Source organism: Xiphias gladius, chromosome 23, assembly GCF_016859285.1.
Source record: "Xiphias gladius isolate SHS-SW01 ecotype Sanya breed wild chromosome 23, ASM1685928v1, whole genome shotgun sequence".
In the NCBI taxonomy this organism is placed as follows: Eukaryota; Metazoa; Chordata; class Actinopteri; order Istiophoriformes; family Xiphiidae; genus Xiphias; species Xiphias gladius.
Window position 1 is genome coordinate 10,872,013 of NC_053422.1, and position 23,078 is coordinate 10,895,090.

General features: G+C 39.4%; 1 protein-coding gene across 10 annotated transcripts in view; it reads right to left on the reverse strand.

Annotated features, from left to right (window-relative positions):
• The window catches only part of pcdh19 (protocadherin 19), a 225,426-nt gene that overhangs the window by 72,207 nt on the left and 130,141 nt on the right, over positions 1 to 23,078 (reverse strand). For 4 of the 10 annotated variants that reach the window (XR_005706543.1, XM_040119350.1, XM_040119347.1 and 1 more), the window contains 2 exons: positions 6,229 to 6,462; positions 5,620 to 5,745 (listed from right to left, as the gene is read on the reverse strand). The gene's annotated coding sequence lies outside the window, so the exon portion shown is untranslated. Of the gene's footprint in view, positions 1 to 2,076; positions 2,422 to 3,439; positions 3,507 to 5,619; positions 5,746 to 6,228; positions 6,463 to 23,078 lie in introns of those variants that run through there. The other 6 variants (XM_040119348.1, XM_040119352.1, XM_040119351.1 and 3 more) reach the window with 4 other exon arrangements.

Here is a 23,078-nt window from a genome sequence, read left to right on the forward strand (position 1 = left end):
CTGTATCTATGTGGGATTTTCTTTTCTTTTGATGATCACCACTAAACAAATATTTGCTCCCTGAAAGAGCAGCCATGTTGTGTTATTTGAATTTCGCGTTTGTCAGAGCCAGGAATGACAGTTCGATATCTTAGCTTGGACTGCTATATGAGATATCACAGTTACCGTGTTCACATAACCTTGCAGAATTATCTGCAGAACCTCGTGCTCAGTGAACACGCTGTAAGCTGCAGCACTTCTCACTCCTGATGTGTCCCTGACTCAACTCCTTAGCAAATTGTCAGACAACCTAAAAAGAGAATTATGGGCCCTGAGGGGTCTTGGGGAAATTGCACCACTGGCAGTTTTATCTGGGGGAGCTGCAGGGCCTAGACAATGCTCCACTTAAATATGATGACAGACTAGAGGGGATGTACCCAGGCCCTTTCTATAAACTTCACAAAACCCTCACAGCTGAAAACTAAAACTCCTGGCATCCCCCTGCTGAAGTTGTCGCCGTAGGGCAAAAGTCAACCATCGTGAATTTAGCTTATCAGCCAACTTGAAGACAGAAGGCATATACTATTTCTGGATGTGCTCCACTAGCAAAGTAAATTTAAATTTTGCCAATCTATAGTTCCATAGCATCACACAAATAGTCTTTTCCATTCGTTTGAATGGTGACGAGAAACCCCAGTCGACAGCCTTTATGAATACTACACATGGAAATCATCCATCACAAGTATGGGCTCTTGCTTGAAAACAAATCAAACTAAAAATGCAGACAGTTGACTTACACGGTGACAGACTACAGCCAGCAGGTCGGCGTGCATTTGCCCTTGGTGTGTTTAGATGTGCTCTGCTGCGGGGGATCATAACAGAGTAAGATAGACCTCTAAATGCATTCACAACACATTCAGGGGAGCGTATTCGCTTTGAAGTGGTTATTAATACACAGACAGAAAATTCCTGCAGGGATCAAGACGAGACACCAGAAAGACACGGCAGCACAGTGCTGCTGCATCCAAGGAATCTAATTTTTCTTCCTTAGGTTAACATGTTGGTTTGATGTTTTTGCTGCTTCTTTATAATTTGAATTAAACACTGCACGTGATAGCAGGAAAGACACTATAGATACGAATGAGTTTTCACTGAGGTGTTTGTACATAAGTGTGTTTCTTACATGTCACACTGCCTGTCACATTTCTCTGCCTCCAGCTCCTCCTGTATACATTTCCCTCGTATTTGCGAAACGTGCATTCACTGTGTAATCTGTGCGGTGTATGCACAAGTTTCTAATTAAACACAGTAATGAACAAGAGTATCAACAGCGGGCAAGGTGGTTTATCAATACCAGGGGCAGAAAAGTGAACCAAGCTACACAGTCTCACTTTTGAAACTCGGCAGTGAACTAAGTAAGTGAACATCGGACTTTTCCCCTTATTTTTAATACTCCGAGTGAGGGAGATAAACAGTGGAATGAGGCTGACTATGTATGTGGTACTAGTGGAATCTCTTGCCGCTTGACCCGTCCATGGTGATGAATAATGAATGAGCAGGACAGAAGCAGTTACCGTTGGGAGACAGTTTCCTGATGAATGATTACTGGCTCCATTGGGTCTGTATTTGCATAGGAGATGAAAATGTCGAGGAAGACACATGGCTGTTACAGTAGTGGAAGCTGTAATACTTCTGACTGCTGAGCAGGCAACTCTTCTAATGTTATAATCAACTAGCATGGCTGGTCATAAGAGACCACACATAAAAGAGAATAACTGGAGATGGGTGAGGGGTGCACGAGGTGACATTTCAAATGAGATGTATTTATCTGTTATGCTATTAAATGGGTTGTCTGCTCCAGCAGAAATTCCGATTTATGTTTGTACCATTCTGTGCAGCTGTTCCTTTAATAACCACATTCATTACCGGTCGTCAGTTATTAACAGAGCAAAAATGCCCTGCAACTGAGGTGAGGAAAATTTCTAGGAAACACACATATAGGCCCACCAGAATAATGAGGTTAAAGATAATGATCACTTTTGCAGAATATTTAAAAGAACCAGTTTATTAATTCCTTTGTAGACAAATAAATCCTGACTGACACTTATTTTTACCGTAGCCATGCCAATGCGTAGCTACATCTGCTAGTGCTGAAGTGAGGGAGGCAAGGATTTCATGGTCGTCACGTCTCACAAGGTGGTTGTGGTGCTGAGAGGGGGGCGGTATGGCCTCACCCTGTAGTGTGAGATGAAGTGTCCCTGTCAATGTCAGAACTCTGTTTACACCTCAGAGCAGCCACCTATGCCACCACTTCTCGCCTTGCCACGCAGAATCTCGCTTGGTTTGATCAGCTTTTTGAGTCGGCTTAATCTTGTCAGGCCTGACAATGAAGGGCTGATCTCCTCTGTTCTTCTTAGCAGTGGAATCAGCCTACAGCTCGCTCTATTCAAACAGGGCCCAAGATTCCCCCAAAATCCATAATCATTTCTACGAGGGATTTTTGGATATATCAAACATTCTCAAGTAAAAGCACTGATCTGCATTCATCCCTAGCGTAAGCTGGCCTGGCTGAATACAAAACGGCCCTGCTAAATTGTAAATGCCACCTTTTAAAAATGCCTAAGATATGCATAAGAGAGTAGAATAACAGAGAGAAGTCGTCTTCTTTTCTCTGTCGTTGAAAAGAGATGAGGAGACAAGTGTCTTTTAGTGCTCTCAGGGTCGGATAGAGCTAAGAAAAAGACAGAGGAGAGGAAAAGCACGAAAGAGAGAAGAGAGAGAAAGTGGCAGCTATCATTACCACAAGGCTACTTAAAAATCCTCAGTTGAGGGCACTTTAGAGCACCATTTGTAATAGAGGCTTCCTTTCACTACGTACCATGTCGGAAACTAAGGAAACGCTCTACATGTAAGTGGATGTGTATAGAAAGGACAGAGTGGAAGTTCTGTCCCCCAGATGTTTGCCTCCTTTGATAGAAAAGAAAGTCAGATGCATCTCACATAGCATGCTTTTTTTTTTTTTTCTTTCAAGAGTGCAGTGAGCACTACTTGTATCGGCCACAATCTGACCATATGACCCACTCCGCTCACTAGTTAGCTGCACATGTAAGTTAGAAGGACAAATTGCCATTCTGCTCGTTTAAGACTCTCTATGAATCAGAGTACCCATATTAAGCAACCCTGATCATTACTGGTGATGTCAGCTTTAGCAAATATGATATGATATAATGATATGATATGATATGATATGATATGATATGATATGATATGATATTATATATTATATTGTATTATATATATTTTTTTCCCACTGAATGCTTCATGTGAATTTCACTCTTGCAAAAGTCCCTCAATTTGTTAATAAGCACAGCACCGAAACCCTAAATCTACTTACCACCATGCCAAACATTCACAGGTTCTGGCCTCTAAAATGTCTTTTAATTTAAATTTTTTTATTATATAATTAGCTTATTTATTTATGTCAGTTGGGACTCTGGATAATTGTGATGGGCATTCTTCTCTATTTTCTGAAATTTAAAAAGGAAAAACAGCAATTGGTTAATTAAGAAAATAATGGTAAACTAATTAATAATGAAGATAATCATTAGTTGAAGCCTTATTTCCTGGATTCTATTATATTGCATGATGTAACATGTAATACATCTATTTAAATGAACTCACCGTGTCTTACCTAACAAAGCAGTGGCCCCAAAAATTTAAAGCATCGATGTAAGCAAAGACTTTTGTGGTGGTGGTGGCATGTAACTTACTTTGACAGTACACAGATTCACGCTTAAACTGATTCATGAGTGGAGATTTGCCAACAGTCAGCAGTAACTCAGCCACACCAACTTAAGTATTTGCTAAGGCTGCTCTCTTAAAGACCAAATTAAGTGAAAGATGGAGCACCTAAAGCACAAACACAGCTCGGGCCAAAAAATTCTGTGTACTCTGTACACTGGTACAAAGTTACATCAGTTCACCTTTAGCACCAAAAAGGATGTGTACATTTCTACTGCGTATGTTACAGCAGTTATATTCTAATTATAAGCATGGATTCCTGTCCTGAATAGTAAAGAGAAACAGGAAAGGATCAAAAGAGTGAAAGCCCTTTTTCAACAGGTATGATTTAACAACCTCGGGCCTGTCTGTCCTGGGCTACACTGCTCTTTTCGCCTCCTCTGTTACTCACATCTGTTTTTGAAGAAGAATAACATCAAAAGAATAACAATGGGACATTAAATCTGGTTTACCTGATTCAAGACCACTCTCGTTCAGGTATATATTCCCCAATCCACTACATGTAGTACTGTATGTGTCTGGTTTGTTCTAATCCTGCGTCAGTCTAAACAGACAATTTAAAGAACATAACTGTTGCACATTTTAAAAACCATTTAATCGTAGATGGCTGAGCAAAGCTGAAGGAGAATGCTGCTGCAGTATCGATGCAAAATTAAAACCTTAAAACCGCTGTGTGAGTTTCAAATGGGTTACACTGTATTTTGTTCCCAGCTTTGAGATTCTGATGATACATTTCATGCCACCAGTTTTAATTTTGCCTTAAAAAAAAATTTGATGGATAATATTCATCAACAACCTTTTTTCAATGACGACAACAGGAATACAACTGACCTTTAAATAAATAAAAAAAACCTATGATGAAATGCATTGCAACTTTCATCAGCAAATAAATATCTCTTCTTCAGAAGGTGATTTAGCTGCTTGAGCAGCTGCACTAATAAGCAGCAGCAACTTCAGTACCATTATGCATCTGCCGGTAACGCTAGCTTAAAAGTAACAGAATTAGATGCAGTGGTAAGCCGTAGTAAACATAACACTACTAAGGACTGTGGATGTAACATGGAAAGTACTTTAACTGAACTATCGGCAATAATGAGTGTAGAATTAAAAGAAGCCGTCAACCATCTAAATCAACCTCCAGGTGTTCATTAAAGGAATATTTTTGCAATTGACAGTGACTGACTTTTTTCAGCCAGAGTTTGGAAAAGTTCACAGTATTTACCATGGAGATTGAGCCTACTGTAAACAGATGAACACTGCCTCTTCTGCTAACCCCACAATGGATAAGAACATCTGTAACCATAGCAACTACACATCAGATATACTTAAAGTTGTAACCTCAGAAAGCTTAGAAGACATAAAATTTGCACAATGAAAACTGGACTAAAATATCTTTCATTTTTGTTGACTAAAACTTGCCTGATACTAACTATAAAACTAATATAGGTTTTTGTCAAAAGCTAAATCAAACAGTTGCCAAAAAGAATACAGCATGGTACCATTCATAATCATCATGTCTTCATAATTCATATTCAATGTGGCTCTCATTTCATACATGTATGTAAATCTGTATGAATATCCCAGGTGTCTGGTCTGGTCTGCAGTTCAAGAGTGTGATGTCTACGGTTGATATCCGATATTGGCCAGAACAAAAATAATGCAGGCAGTCCAACAACATCAAACCAAAACAGGACGTGAGCAGTAAAAGAGAATCCGGTGAGCAAGGGGTTCACTGTGAAGGTAGCCCTAGCAGCTGATGAGGGGTCTTAACCATGAAATAAATGACCTCTTCTCAAAGAGGCGGTGTGTCGTTCAGCTTTGGAGCAGTGTTCGACTTACCGAGGGATGACTCAGGGATCTGTGCTGTCACCTCTCTTGTTCATTCTCAGCTTCCCTTATTTGAGATCCAGCTCTGGGCTGCGCCACCTCCGCGATTATCTCCCATTCCTCTCTTCTGGGAAACCTCTGTGAAGACAAGAAGAAGGCGACAGTAGGAGTGTGGAGGACAGCTTAGTTGGGTGGTGGAGGGGGAAAAAAAAAATCTGCCGCTCGGTGTGTAAGGTTATTGATGTAGCAGTTGGGGTGCATATCATAAACAACCTGGACTGGCTTGATGGGGTACAAGAGTGTAGAAAATCATGAAGTGTCGGGTTATAGTATATTGTTTTTTAATTTCCACCGTTTAATGTAGACATACAGTATGCCTGTACAATTTTTCCAGTGAGAAATTACTGGACAAGCCCAGCATCCCTAATAATTACATCCGTGTTTGATGATCCTGCACCTCACTGTCAGCAGAAAAAAATGGCATAAATGACTTTGCTCATAATATCTGTGTATGAAATAAAATGTGAACTATATGTCTTCTTGGTTGCAGTATTAAAAATCATAGTGCATTCCCACTTGCCATTCAACACATTTCATCAAAATGTGTTTTGCTGCACTTACTGTTGTAAAACCACTTATCTTCGGGCTAAAACTGTTTCACACAGGGATCACAGAAAAAGAGGCATATGCCACAGGTGGTTACTGGAGCCAAGGGGTGTGTCAAGTTCTCTCCTTCAACTTTGGCCCTTGTTCTGAAGCAAGCAGCCGAGGCAGCGAGCGGGAGCCGGCTCCACAGGTTGAGCACAAGGGTTAGATGTCGGAAGTGCTGGGCTCTTCTGGCTTAGAGGCGTAGGTCTGCGCAAGCATGCAAAATTGGCTGTGAGTTCAAAGAGAATCAGTGAGAGCAGGGAGTTGAGTTGAAACCTGTTATTTCTCTCTCTCTCCCTCTCTGTTTGATTCAGACTCTCACGCCTTTCTCTCCCAAGCCTTTACTAATGATGACTCTATCTGCCTCCCACTGGAAGGCATAGGAGCAGCTGCCTCAGGGTCTGCAGCACTAAGGTATCAGAATGGCAGCTCATGCTTTCCTCTATCTCTGCTTTTCATATCAGCCCTCATTTAGCTATTTAGCCTTGAATATGCACAAGTGGAATAATTTAAGGGGGGCCAGAATCCAATAATTTGCTTTCTTATAGTCACCCCTGATCATCGTCAAAAAAGTTTTTTTTTTCTTCCTTTAAAGCTGGCAAACGGATACGGATATGAATGTCAGACATTTGGGGAATGGCTGATGGACAAAATCTAAGCAGAGTGAGGAGCAGAATAAGATCAAATCTGTGTGCATACCCGTGATGGTAGTTTTTGTAACAGGAATAAACTGACAAATGACAAACACTTTGATCCACTGCACATTGATGACAAGACATAAATGATTACGTTTGCCATTGAGCATATGCCAACACTTAATCCTGCTTCTTCTTAGTAGAAGGCAAGTTGGGTCAAAATTTGAATGACCTGGGAAACACAACTTGCCACCATACAGGTTAAAAATAGTTTTACGACACAAGGAGAACCATGGTGGTCTTGTAAAGCAAAGTAGTAATGCTTTTCATATTTTTCTCCTCCATTTCCAATGTGCTAAAGATATGTGCTACCTCCACGAGCCATAGTTTCACAAGCCATTTCTTTCCACCTGCCAGCAATTACCTTCACCAGGACGGCGTAACATGCAAATCCCACCCCACTCTTTGCAGGTGCCCCAACCAACCAGAGCAAGTCACAAGTACAGGAACGCAGATGAGAACCCTTGTCAGCTTCCCACCTCTAAGTACTGCCAATTATGTTCGTCTGAGTGCACGACCCAGCGAAAAATTTTCCCCCAGCATGAGCCATGTGCTAGTGTATCAGTGACCGCAATACCAACCGAATGATTTTGTGGTCAGTCACAGAATGAGAACATTTCACATTCTGTAGCTGCAAAAGTCTGTACTTTTTTCCCCCCCAAGAACATGGTGTCTCTTACAATCACATTAGGAGACAGTGCAACAAAACACTGGTGAGTTATTCAGTCAATGTGCAAAAGAAAAATTGATAACAACTATGATTAAAGTGTGGTAATCAAAACTATGTATTAATTGTTACTGTATTATTTAAACAGTTAACAAACACAAATGTAAAGCTATTAGACAAAGGCAACATTAAAATAGAACATAAAAATTGCCAAATCTTCTAAATGTATTTATTCCAGGTATTTATTATAAATGGGTAAAAAGGGAAAGGAAAGATAACTAAAAGAGAAAATGTCTTCTAACTACTGTCCTTGGTTAAAAGACAGCAGTTGGTTTTTGAAGTTTTTACAGAAACAACTACAAGACTATGAAAAAAGCATTGGATAGAACACAACAACTTCAATGACAATGATTACCAGTCAGAAAAGGGTGCGATACTATAAAGAAGAGTTACACAGAAATAATGAATTAGTACAGCAGCTAGAACAGTGGGTTCAAAAAAGTATAGACTAGCTGGGAAATTAGTAACACTGTCCCTCATGCCAGGAAGAAACAAGGTATAGAACAACACCAATATAGAACAAGTTTAAGTCCACTTAGGAATTACAGCAGAGTAAACAGTCAAGCAAGCATACTGTACATCAAAAGAGTAAAAGTAAAAATTAAACAGTTTACCAGAGGGTTGTATTAGCAGCACAGTAGCCTCATATAGCTAAGTATAGTGGCTAATGTGGCTTGCACCAAAATGACAGTAGAACATCCTGTATTTAAAATCTCCACAGATATAAAATGACAACAATAAAGAATTGCCACAATTAGCTGATTATTTGATCGACAGAATATTAATCTGCATCTATTGTGATAACTGAATAATCATTTTGGTCATTTTTTAAGCAGAAATGCCAAATATTCACTAGTTCCAGCTTGTAAATGTTAAGATTTGATGCATTTCTTTATCGTATGTGGTAGTAAACTGAATATCTTTGTAGTTTTGCACTGCTGGTTGGGAAACCAAGACATTTAAAGACATCACCTTGTGGGCCTTTTTTTTTTACAACTTTCTGACATTTTATAAACAAAACAATTAATTGACGGATTGATCGATAATTGAAATACTTGTCAGTAGCTGCCTTACAATAAATATTACAGCCACATATAATGGTCCAACAAAGACATTTAGAGGGTCCCTAAACTTCAAAAAGAGCCACAAATTAACCATGCGCATGCAGGCATGCGCGCGTCATAAGTGCGCTCCGGTACTTAAACAAATAGCACTACACTTCTGGATGTGACAGTGTGAGTTGAACTGTAAGTGCTATTGAACCTGCCAGTAGTGGTTGGTTGCGACAAGCAACATAATGTTCCACTGAAACCACACGCTTGTTGTAAAATGAACATTCTTTGTTACAAATGCTTCCAATAAATGCATTCATTACTAATTGTAGCCATATGTTAGTCCATTTTGAGATCAAAGTTTGAAAAAAGAAATGAAATGCTACATAGTTTTTTAGATTTATTGCGCTTAGGCTTTCTTAAAAATCCCAACTCTACAAACCACAGAAAAATACATTCTTCATGCAACCCCCACCCCCAAAACCATATTTTGTTAATAAAAAGTAGTTGCGTTTACACATAAATCAAAACTCTTTCATGTTTAAGCTATTTAGTCAGCATTGCTTATTGCCATGATTTTGGAGCAGTGGTAAAAATTAAGCAACCGTATTTGACTCTAACTGACAGTCATTCACCTATCAAAATGTCTTTTAAAAAGTTGTATAGTAGTTGCTAAACTCAAGTTAATCTGCCTTTTTGTAAGCACTGCATGTGTGTGAGAAAAAAAGCAGGGGAAAAAAAAACATTTTCAGGAAGACATGGGAATGTGTTTGTATTTGTGTCCTTGCTCCATTCTTTGCCAAGGTCTTATTCAGCCTTTTACTAACTTTATTTGCAAAATGCTTGCGGGTATGAATGTAACTGAAACCCAATTAAAATCACAGCATGAAAACTCTAACAAATGCATGGGTTCATCTTTAACAGGTGAAGGTTATAGAAAATGCTTCATTCCCTTCACCTTTAGTCTTCAGTTTGATTTAACAGAGGCCATGTGGGACAAAGAAGAAGTAGTGCTTTCCCTTACTGACAAGCAGAACACTCCACTCAAACGGCAAAACCAGAGATGCTTGATTCTTCCTTAAGCCTTTGTCAGATGACCCCGTCAGACTGACAGGCAACATCAGCAGCAGATTCTAGGTTTTGATATCTTAGTGTTTACAAGAAGTGCTTGTAACTTTTTTTCCCACTGTGACCACAGCTTTTTTGGTTCAGCAAACTGCAGTTCTTTCAAAGATTGCACTTGTTTAATTCCCTCTTTGTGTTTCCCAGGACAGTGTTTCCTTGGTGAGCTGCAATGGAGGGAAAGTAACTAAAAAGACTAACTTTAAAAAGACACCCACTGGATTTTTTTTTAACTGAACAGCTGATGTCTCTAATTTGGTTGTTTTGGTTGAACTTGGAATTAATTGTTGGACAGAACGAAGACAGTGGATTTTGTCCCCCATCTCTTCCATTGCAACCCTGTCTCCTAGAAATTATATTTACAGTATATACAACTAAACTGCAAGAGCAAATGCATTTAGAAGAAAACGTAATTGCCACCGGATTACGTTTTCTATTAACATAATGAGGAAACGTTGTTAATTTACATATATGGCAAGTCACAAATATTTTGATACTGAAGAAATCCGTATGAGGTTCACTGACAACATTTTCTCAAATTCCCAACAATTGCAGAATTGCTCAGCTGGTGGGAACTGTCATCCACGGCCTTGGATGACAGTTCACCTGGCTGAGGCATTCTTTTCCTCTCCTCAACTCCAACACAACCGTTAATCCTCAGAGGCAATGATAATTATTCCAAGATTTCACACACGATGAAGTTAAGACAAGTTATAGATTTCTTATGCGTTGTGTAATAAATATATAGTTAATTATAGTGCCCTTAATACTAAATATAACCTAAATCAATCCATCGTAGAGTGCTGTAATCCAAACCTAGAATGCTTATACTGTACATCATCATAACAGTGAAGACAATGAGACATTCTGTACTTCATGTATTTCTCTATACAGTGAATATTTATAAGGAAGCGTAATCCCTTTTGGCAATATATAATTTAGCACATGGGTGTACAGTGCAGTACTGTATAAGCTGCTGTTTGATGGAAAAGGCCAGCCACCACCATCTCTCACTTGTACCAGCGTCTGGGGAAGCTGACTGTATTTCAGCTCCACTACAATGGCTTCCAGCGGTGTACCGAGCAGAGCATGTGTGCTTTATGAACAACATGTCCTGTGTATTTGATTTCTTACCATACTGCGCTGGCCTTTCACTCCATATTACCACTGCCCCCCTCCCACATTCACAAAAGAAGCCACCCTACCCAAGCTTTCCAAGCCAACAGGGGTAGATGCATTCAATACGATCGCTTCTCAGAACGATCGAGCAATTACCATGTAAAGGTAACTCCCAGTGTTAACAGACAACAGCGTTACTACAGTATATGTATTGTACCAGAGAAAGTCAGGGGGTGTCTTGGTTGGTTTGGAGGCTGAGATGGCTGCCATCCATGTCTTTTCTCTGAGGTAGTTTGTGAAAATGAGACCTGGTGCTGGAGTGAGTGGATGCGTTTCTTTGAAGCAGAGCTGGATAGCTGTCAGAGTCAGTCATGGATGGGATCTTTCTATCCACAGCCTATTAGAGCTATTTATCAGTGCAGCTGCCAGTCAGGCCAACTCCTGGTTTGTCCGTTCTAATCTGGAATTCATAACTGCTACATATGGTGCAAGCCCTGCTCATTATGTGAGGCACGGGTTACCCCATTCCACTCCGAATGCAATTCTTGTGGAGCTGCAGGTTAACTATGAATGCTACAAGATCGCAATGGTCTTGTCTATGCAGATGGTCCCAGGTGTGTGTGTGTGTGTATGCACATTTTTGTTTATGTTTATGTCTGTGGGGAAAGGAGGAGGAGGACGGAGTGGCGCAAAAAACTAAAAGTGATAAGTAAGTAAACCTATCTTCATTACAACATAAAAATACTGCAAGTATTTATCTTGTTGATAGTAAGGTTTTGGTTTAGTTTCATACCACACTACAGTGTAACTATGCATTCATACAAGTAGTGATTCTTTTCCTTGCATGTGCCAAATTCACTAAACCCATCCACCAAACAGTGACTGGCCAATCTTAGCTTAGCAACCGCATCTAGGCACAGAGGCCACATCTCTGGATTTCTCCAAATAATGAAATGAGGTGAACAGAGCTGTAATAAGAGACATTCTCATAATTCAAAGAGTTTGAATGATGACTTTTATTAGCCCTTCCAAACCCCCAAAAAACACAAGTAAAAGCTTAAGGAATGCATTGAACAGTGTTTTTTTTCTCAAACATACAAATTTTAGCATGTGTGACTAACTGGCTTACCACCTACAGTGGTAACCTACTTCCAAGGCGCACATCATTGACTAACAACATTATTTTGTGGGGTTAAATATTATGTTAAATAAAGCCCCATTCATAGCAGCACATCAGCTGTGCAGTATTTCCTCACAGTGTAGAAGCTGATCGGGGAAGCACATACTCCAGCAACCCCAACAGCGTTGCCTGAGATAGCACTACCTTTGCCAAACACACTTTTTTCTTTAATCATTAAAAGTGAATTATGTTCAGTTGTTGGTATCCTTGCAAATATTGAGGAAGTTTGGATAAAGTACAAAACCACAGACAATTTCAGTAGTACAACATTGTCGATAAATACAAATATGTATTAATTTAGGGTACATTTACTTTAGGTAATGTAATTTGCCGTGCTCCTTGCTAATATATTCATTATAAAATTGCAATACTGTCTAAGACAGCTCACTAGTGATTCCCATGACCCTGGATATTTCCCTTCATGATTTAGTCTTTTAAGTGATATCCCTGTATATATACAGGGATATATGGTCTTCCCCTGGGGGGAAAGCAGCAATGACTACATGAGCTTTTTCTTACATTTGTGAAATTGACAGGAGGAGTGTGATAGGATTTAAAGCCAAAAGAAGTTTTACAGTGGAAGAACAAAAAGTGAGCACGTCTGCCCTTCAACTGGCCGTTGTTGGATTGCATGGCTGCTCATTTGCATGAAGTTTAACTCAACTCAGCTTTCTCCTTCCGACAAGTCACTGAGACGTCTCTGCCCACTGTCTGTCACTGTGCTCTCTGTTGCTCCTCGTCTCCCAGCACTCATTTAAAATAAATGAGAACCACTGTCTTTGTCTATTGCTTTCGCTCTGGGTGTAAGCACAGAGTAAGAAACACTTTACCTATAAATATGAAATGTTGTTTGACTCACACTATAAATATTTGCCTGTTGGCCCTTTGTAAAATCTCTTTAACCAATCATAATGAATCACTGAAACCATATGCAATGAGCATGTGGATCACCCGGATTGTACACTCTTTGTTGTTGTTCCACATATGTTTCTTGCAAATGAAACTATAACTTGTGGAGGGTGTAATTACATCAGGGATTTCTTGGATTAACTTCTGTTGTTTCTCAGCTCTTTGCTGAGCATACACCTATAAATGTAATCTCAGTAGGAATTTGCACCAGGCTTGCAGTGGTTAATAATTCAGTTCAGAGCTGGAGGCTTGCATTGAGGTGAACTATGCAGCAGTCTTGTTAAACATTCATGTTCTCAGCTGTGCCTCGACCCTGGAAGGCATTTGACCGCTAGAGCGATAACTCAAAAGGTAAAGGCTTCTCATAGATATTAATATCAATTTGATGTCTGAGGTGTCAGATCTGCCCCTACTCAACAATAGGGCTGTGCTACTCAGGGCCACTATTGTTTCTTTCTCTCCCTGTTGCAAAGACAGTGTCTCTGTGTGCTTGCAGGCTACGTGTATATTTATATTTGTTTGAGTTGTACGTTGTTTGTATGTAACAATGTCCATGTGTTCTGTCAATTTTCTTGGAGTGTAGAAAAGGTTTAAGAACTGGGGGGCGGCTGCCAAATGACTACAAAGCATTCACATAAAATATCAGAGCATAGAAAATAATAACAAGGTGTGACACAATAAGCTAGGCTAATACACTCCACGCTCAGCATTATTAGTACATGATCTCAGCTGGTGGGGCTTTTTTGGCAGGTACTTAAAAAAGCAGCTGCCCTTCACTCATGTGTGATGAAATATGAATGAGGAGTAGAGAAGTTTAGCCTTCATTGTAGTCCAGAACAATGAAGAATCCACATGGTGGCAATACAGGCACTGCTTGACTGGAATAAATCCAGACTGTACAGTCACAAGTGACAGCTGCTACACAAAATTTCATGGTGGAGTGTTTGTCAAATGTTTGTTTCTGTAGCACTGAACAAAAAACAACAAAAAAATGAAGGCAATAATTCTTTTGACTTTTGCTTGGGAGGAATTATGTACATACATTATAGTACAGGTACATCAATATCAATAATGGATGCAGCTGAAGAGATTAAAGACACAATTTTTTTCCCTCAGACTTTTAAAGATATAGTGCAGCATTGTTGAACTGCATCTCCTTTACTGCAATCCAGAGCATGCTCATCAATCAGGCTCATAGTACAACAACACAAATTAGTTCTTTTTGGGTGGCAGTGATTTATTAGAACGGCAGCTGGATATGCAAGACTTTTTTTTTTTTCTGCACTTTCATAATTCATTTAATTCTCCAAACAACAAGTTTCTGGCAGGTCAGTGTTGTGCTCTGGGTTTGAATTTTTCAAAGAAGAAGCTGATGTAATTGTTTTTTGTAATCCCTGACTAAGAAACTGAGCCTGGGGGTACTGGTAACAACTGGTAGGTGATGCAGGCAATTTGAAACAGTCCTCTTTATATCTAAGGTAACTTTGCAGCCATCTTCCAGTATGTTTACTTCTAAAATCCACAGCTATGGCTGCACCAGCAGGTAGTGACCCGCTTTTGTACTTGTTGTCATACATAGATCAGATACAGTCATAGCACATAGCGTAACTGCTCGTAGATCAGACATGTATTAATAATGTATGAACAAAAGCATAAAAAGCATTTGTCTGTTAATGAAATGCATTTCCCAAATCTAGGTTCAATATTTGCCAAAATTGTTGTCACTTGTTTAAAAAAAAAAAGAAAGAAAGAAAGAAAAGAAAATGAACATTTTCTACCACGTTGTGACGCTGCAGGGCTACCTGGTCTCTTCAAAATTACACTCATACAATACTAATTTGTTTTGCCAAATATCTCTTGAGGGAAGCATAATTGGTGTCCTGATTGTGTTCAGTGGCAACTTTATTTTTTTTCTAGTGAAGGAAGTGCTGCCTAAGTCACATCTGTGGTTAGGTTTTGACAATAAAAGCACATTTTCAATATTTAGCGAAGACCACAATCTTTCCCTGACCTTAATCAAGTGTTTTGAGTAGTTTAAGTTTAATCATGCTTCAGTATGATATAGTATTGTATTGCCAGAGCAGATATTCTAGGGAAAACAAATTAAATTCTTGGTCAGTCATTATTTAGCAGATACGTTCCAGATTCTGGCTTGTCCCTATCCTTGGATACGACCCATAGATGTGTACTATCAGCAGGTGTACTAGGCCTTTGTTGTCATAGTAATATTTTAATAAACACTTGGTTAAGGCTAAGGAACCATCATGGTTTGGTTAGGTTTAGGCACAGACACTACTTGGTTAAGTTTAGGAAAAGATCGTTGTTTGTGTTAAAATAAGTACTTCCTTAAGGTTAGAGGAACTTCGTCGTCATGTTTACAATAATAATCACGTGGTAAAGGTTGTGTAAGGATCATGGTAAAAAGGAACAAAGATGACTATTGGTTTCCCACAGGAAACAAACAGTGGTGTCCTGTGTTAAAGTCCTGTGTTTTGTTGAACCAATCCATCCACCCCAACAATCCTGCTAACATGGACTTTGTCGCCCTATATACTACCTCACCTAGCTTCCTCCTTTGCTCCCGTCATAATTACCACAGCCACTAGAGGTCACCTAACCATATAACGTAGCTATGGGTTGTAATAAGCTGCTTGCACAGACGACATGTGGGCTCGTTTTTTTTTTAAAGGAGAACAGTCTCCTTAGGCGTTAAGATGTCAACCATGAACTGCAATGTCTCCATTTCTAGTCAGGATGGGGACCTTTGTTGCACCCTCTCCCTTGTCTGGCCGTGTTTTAGAGAGCTCTGCCACTCCTTCTAGATGATCCTCCAAATTAAGACACCATCTCCAAGTCCTTTACCCCAAACCCAGTTGACCCTCCATATTGAATTAGTATTTACATCTTGTTTGCAGCCACTACAGATGGCAATTTGGCTGTGTACATACGGTAGGCTTATATCTGAAATGTATTCATATGCATGTTCTTTGGAGCGTAAACACAGGAATCAGATAGGACTCACATTTAAAGGATAGCTATTCTATGTTTTCCTTAATGGTCAACAAAACCAATGGAAAGGCCAAATCCAAGGATAAATTGATCCCACTAACTTGTTTCTTCCTCAATGTAGCCAAAGCCTCAAATACTGTAGCGTAATCCACTGTGCCATAGACTTCCATTGTTTTCCAGAAAGTATTAAAAATATATCAGCAAGCCACACTGTTGCACTGGGTGACATGTTCCTTCATTACTATAAACATGTGCACTGTAGTTCATTTTGCGTTGATCCCAAATACTCCTTCCTATTGCCGTACATACTTGCAAGCACTCTAATTTCATGCCTGAAAATTTTCTCGAACAAAATCACTACCCCTGTCTGAGGGTGAAATTACTGAGCCATTTAAAAAGTTATGGTTTATATTCATAAAGACTTCTTCAGTTGGAACAAATGGGCTTGGGGCTAACTCCAACAGACAGGCTGAGGAAGTCTGACAGAAAGTATGGAGAGATGGACCAAACATTGCTGATCTTGGTCTTTTTCGCGTTTCATGACTTTTTGGCAATAAAGAAATTATAGAGGATACACCAGCCTTACCCTTTAAGGGTGAACTGGTGACCAGTAAAAAAATAAATAAATAAATAAATAAAAAAAATAAAAAATAAAAAAATAAAAAAAAATTGGATACTGTGTAGAGAAAGTCACAACACCGCATACATTCTGTACAAGCTGCTCCTTGTTCCATCTCCCTATGTCTAGCAATATTGATTTCAGGGCCAGTTCCAACTGGAGTGTTTTTGGGATGAATTTTAGTTTCTTTTAATAGACATATAATGATCATTATACTGTATAATGGCGCATAGTCGGACACTCATTTTATTCACAATCCTTTTGAACAAGGTTTATAGAGGGGGCAGACTATGATTGAATCCATAAAAGCGGATATAAAACTACATCAAATTATCATCATCACCACCACCATAAATAGACCTTTGTTTACCTCTTATAAAATTGTAAATTTATAATCAAAGAAAAATAATATAAATATTCTATAGGGATGGAATTTGATTGAATTAAGCAGTTGCAGCATGAGTGCCTTTAATACATAATTTAAATATTCCTCACTCTCTCATCACAAATGCATATTCCTGACTTGCCGGTTCAGTGTAGAGAGCAAGCTGGAAAATGCAAAACATCAGGCTTAAAGCAGAATCATTACATTTAATTAATTTATCCTCTGTTAAATCCCCATAAATGTCCCCATTAATGAACATCCCTAATCTAAACTATAAACATGGGAATATACTACATGTCTCAAAATACTTGCATTTTTCTGACATGTGTGTGATAAAAGGTTTATTAATTATGGCATCACAAATGTTGGCCAGTGACAGTTGAATTTTATTCATAATATTCAAAAACATATATGCTAAGCACTTTGAACTGCGAGTGGTACCATTTGATGGAAATGCCTAGAAGCCAGCATTTTCACACCAAGGCTGTCAAATCTAGATATGTAAACATATGTGACTTCACGCAGTGACGAGGGCACGAGGGGAGAGATCTATCACATAGATGACACCCCAGGATTGTCTTTAAGCTTTCCTGGTGTTGCACACATAAATTAACCTGAGCCAAACTTGGATCAGTCAATTATGCTGGGGGCGATGATTAGTGTTTGAACACAAACGTTTTGATGGGGGGGGATTATCCCTGTCAGCCTAGAGAAGACCCAAACCTTCACCTCCACAAGGTGAAAATCTTGACTTTAGCAAAATGTTGAATCGAAATTCCGCTCATGTCTTAAGATCAATAAATTAAAACCACAGCTCATATAAATTTACTTTCCGGTTGTTGAATGAAATCACCCAACATTACGATCATATTTCAAGTTGAGCTCTGAGAACTAAAACGTTTATACCATTAGCATTTATTAAAACTGAAAATGAAAATGATGTTTTCCTCTGACTATATGCCGGTTAACATATTTTGCTAAGCAGTGATTATAGTTTAAACCATTAGTCAATTAAAATTAATTAAAAATTTTGAAAATCAAATAATTAAAAAAGCAAAATCTCCAACTGATCTCTTTCAGCATAGGGTTGTTCTTTGTTGGATGTTTTAGGTGATGTTATTGTGCCCTTATTTGTATAGTTATTTGTTATAATATTTCTGTGGTTAAGTTCTCATGTATTTATCTACAGTAAGTCTGTCTGTGCCACTTATGTCTATGCTGCTTCTCGTCTAATTTTCTAGGCAAAACTGAAATAGGCCTTGTATTCTTTTATGATACATATCAGTGTTAAATTGGTAAGCTTGACAAGTTTTTATAAGACTTGCTGTTGTGGAACTGAGGGATTACATTCACATTGGGCCTCTCTCTTTCTCTCGGACCCTCCCCACTCCCGCTCCGTCACGGAGTATAACTCTGTTTCTAGTCGCAATCACAGCTGAATGATGCACCCTTCATTAAGGTGTAGGGTTTAAATACAGCAGCGAGCTTCGGAACAAACTTGCCTCTCTCCGGGGGAAAACAGGAACTGATGTAACCTTGCATAACCATGGTTTCATATCAGCATATTATACATAGCACTAATAATATAAGTAACAGTGTGGGCAGTGAGGTAGCGGACTGATTACATTTACTCCACAGTTAGCCTCAGCCTATGATGAAACATAAAACTTACTCCAAAGATACTTCGGGGCATTTTTTGTTTTTTTGGAAACTTCTTTGTTTTTAAAAGGAGAGGGTGTAGGGGGTGGTTTGAGAAAGGGCCATCCTCTGCATGGTGTTGTTTTTGCCATTTGGTGAATGTGGGCAGTGTTAATTTAACGCCCTCCGTCATTTCTTAGCTGTGCTTTAATAGAACAGGCAATTCAGTGGAGGCTAGCCACATACAGTATGGTAATGATTTTCTTTGTTTCATTCAAGTCATGGATTACCATTTATCATGAAAAGGGTTTAGTTTCTGTGGCAGATGGTGCAATAAGACAAATTTATTCACCAATGCAACACACCATCATAACATCTCTCTCCCCGTCTTTGATTTATGTGCTCTCTCTCCTCACCCCATCCCACCCTTTGTTTTCCCCTTCCTCCCTCTCTAACAGTCATTTATTGCTGTTTATCTTTCTTAATCTACTGTATCTGTTGTTCGATTGTCTTGCTCATTCACCCTCACCCGCTAACTGATGCAAGGCGAGGTAACTCATGAGGGAATTAACAGGTGACCTGTATGCTCTTTATCTCAAGCGCTGCTGTGCTGCATAACAACCTTCCCCGCACAACCCTGACCGGTATCGTTCTCACAGTGCACAAACAAGAAGTTTATATAATTAACTTTCAAAGACACTGTTGAACCAACCCTACATTTTAGAGGAGAAGGGGAGCTAAGCGCCTTTCCCACCTAACTCCAGGGGATTAAGGTAATGACACAGAAAGACAGGAGTAGACGGGTGGCCTGCAAGGAGTCTCCGCCTATTTCATACAGTAATGAAATTGAATTATAAACCTCTACTAATCTCTTTCACAAAGGTTTGCAAGATATTCCTTCACCTGCAGGTGTGCCAGAGCCCTCCAATCAGCACAACTTATAAAGTCTGATTTACATTTCTGGTTAAAGACCCGCTCCTGACACCAGTACAGTGTTTCCTGCAGCAAATACAGTGATGTATCTGTGGTTTTTGCCTTTAACAGTATATTATATGTCTACATGTGCAAATGAAATTCTCTAAGTTTTGAGATATGTAATGCCCCTTGGAAGAAAAGGCTAAATTGAAAATAAAAGTAGAATTTGTGCATTAAAAAAAAACAGATAAAAATCACAGTTTTACTCGCCCTTCTTAAACCTAAACCTCCATTTTTAATAGCTTGACACTGACATTTGATTGCTTGACATTGCAGTGGCAGCATGATTATATCACTTAGCAACAGGTGACGGGGCTATGCTCACACTTCACACCATAGCCTCCCTTCCACACAATGATAACCATTACACTCACATACACAAAGCTGCGTTTTGTACAGTGCACAGTGTATACCTTTGCCTCTAAATGAATCCATAGGGGGTTGAGTGTCAAGCTGCATGATTGTCTAAATTTAGTTCAAGGCCATGCCAGTCAAGGAGGTGAGCTCATAACTGTCAAAGCCAGTGAAAGAGAGGTTGAGAGAGACAGGAGAGCACACACAGGCCTGCAAATGCTGGCTGCATTATTCTGTATGGAGGAGCCCCTCAGCATGTTTGTACTCATCCAGTGAGACAGCTGTGGGATTCTTGAGCCTGCCTATGCCTATGTTTCTCCTAGGCTCTCTAAGCCAGTCCCATTCATCATCCTCCAACAGCCCTGCTCTAATTGGGCTGCATCTCCACCTGCTGTCACTCACCACCTCCTCCACATAGAGCCGGAAGAGATACAGATGTACCTGGTCCGGCAGCGCTCTGTCACAGCACACCAGCCTCTGCATTTGAATTGCATATGTAGGCAGCTGAGCCCCAGCAGCTACACTGAGCTGATCCCAGGCACTGCTCTTTCCTTTTCTCCCTGTCGGTACCTGCCTGTCCCTCCGTCCACACTGGAGTGGAAGCCTGGAAATGATGTGGCCTATCAGTTTAACTGGATACAACACTCCGGGGCTGGAGGCATCATCGTGGGTATCTCTGTCCCCCAGTATGGCAGGAACATTAAACACTCCTCTTCCTTGGATACCGTGTTTCTTAAAGTTTTGCGAGGCCTAGTTTCATAATAGCTCTTGTCCTATTTGAGTGCAGCCTGCCACTTCAGATAAGAATTGCAGATACCCTTTAGCTGCCATGCAGAGCTAGAAGACATCTAATGAGCCTTTGAGATTTCCCTGCTAAACCTACCATAAAATGCCCAGTGTGCATGGAGACACGGCTTCAATTTGTCTGAAAGGAATTTCAAGGTTTCAGGTTTCAGCATAATAGACAAGAGAGCAACAAAAAGTCTCATTTGCTCAATTTGATTTTATTAATAAATAAAGGATTACTTCTTTTGTTCAACGGAAGATTGGGTTAAGATTTGTAAGGGCTTGGCTTTGTCTAGTTGGGCTAACCAAGAGGGAGATTTGCATTTTTTCACTCTGTTTCTTTTGTTCCTTCTGCATTCTGTATACTTTAATTTGCAAATATCCTTGTCTATCCCCATTAATGGCAGACAGAACCAAGGAGGGGTGAATTTTATCAGTACAGTGCAGCTAGCCCATTGTAAGTGCCAGTGCCTGATACCAAAAGCTTGGGCATGCTGGAGTCTGGGCTCGCATCCTGAGTCATGTGTGTGGTTAGGTTAAAAAAAAAAAAAAACACAACATCAGGGAAAGTTAGTTTGGGTTAAATGCAACTACAATAACTAACTACAATAAGCCTGTGAATTTTTTAATATTTAAGATCAAAGACCACTATCTTTCCCTAACCTTAAGTGCTGTAAGTGCCCAAACATAACCACAAAAGTGTTAATCTTGCTTTAGTTGCTATAAGCAGATGTTATAGGAAAAACAAAGGAATATTTTACTGATGAACGTTTCCTTATTATGTGGATAAAAACATAATTCAGATGGCATTACGTTTCTCTGCAAACACCTCTGCTGTTGCAAATTATTGGTATATTAACATAGTGAAACAGTGCTCTATGAAATCTATGAAACAGGGTTAAAATGTCTGATGCCAAATTCTTGTGCTTGATTGATATCATTTTATGACTACAAGTCCACCATATTACACAACAAAAAAAAATTGCATTTTCTGATTTGGTGCCCCTATGGGCAGGAAAACTTCATGGGCAGTGCCTTCCAAAACTGTTACAAAGCAATGTTGGAAAAATAAATCTTTTATATTATCTGACAATGGTAAGGTTAGGTTTGGTTAGGTTTAGGCACAAACATGACTTGGTCAAATAAGTACTTATTTATGGTTAGAAAAACAGTATGGATTGGGAGAAAAATTATTACTTCATTAAGGTTATTTCATCATTATGATTACAATAATGACCTCTTGGTTATGGTCACAGGCATGATCATGGTCAAAAGGAACCAAGGCTGACTGTCAATAGCAAATGGGTACCAAACAGCAATCCCCGTGGCAAAGTCCCACATTTTGTTTTGGCCTCCTCCTTATGCAGACTCCGTGGCTCTATAACACTGTCACCCAATGATTTTCTCCTTTGCTCCCAACAGACAGGTGTCATTATTCCTAAAGCTGCTAGAGTGCTTTCTCACTTGAAAATGTGTTTCATATATGTGTCTTGGTGAACTTCAGTTCTAACTACAGTTCTAAAAAAGATAAGCATAAGGACACTTTGACAAGTTACTGGCTTCTGCATCCTGATCAACAAATGATGGGTATGAGTTTATATGTTTATAATGAACAGGACACCAAATAGATTTGATTTGAACCCTTTCTATGAGTTAGTTTTTTTTAAATACACTGTATGACAGGCTTTGAAAGAACTGCAGTGAAAAGACTAATATCCCTCATCCTTTTAATAGTATTAACTGATACACACTTTGTCATGCCACCATATGCTGCTTCTTAACTTTTGAGACAAGAAAGTTTGCAACGTCAATTTTTATGTTTCAGACTACATAAACATGGAAAGCTGGTTCCTCAAGACAACATTACGGTTAAAGTGATTTGACCATAATGAGGCATCAGCTGTACAGACAAAACACAGGATGTTTACTATGATTGTAAAAACATGGAACAGTCATTTCAAGTTGCTTTGTATTGATGGAGAGCACTCTGCAGGCAGTGACTACACGCTGAATCACACAGGTAATTGAGAGTCTTGGGGTCTGTCCCAATACCCACACTTGTAGTATTTCCAAAAAATCAAGTGCCTACTTGTGTGACGTGTTTCTGTTAATTGCTAATAGTGCACAAGTACCTGTTAAGATTTTAAGTAAGTGCAGTTTTTTCATGACACAACTGAGTACACTTTGGTAATGAGGTCAGCCTGTTGCTAATGCAAATACATGGTCACATGAGCTTGGTTCTTTTACTGATAT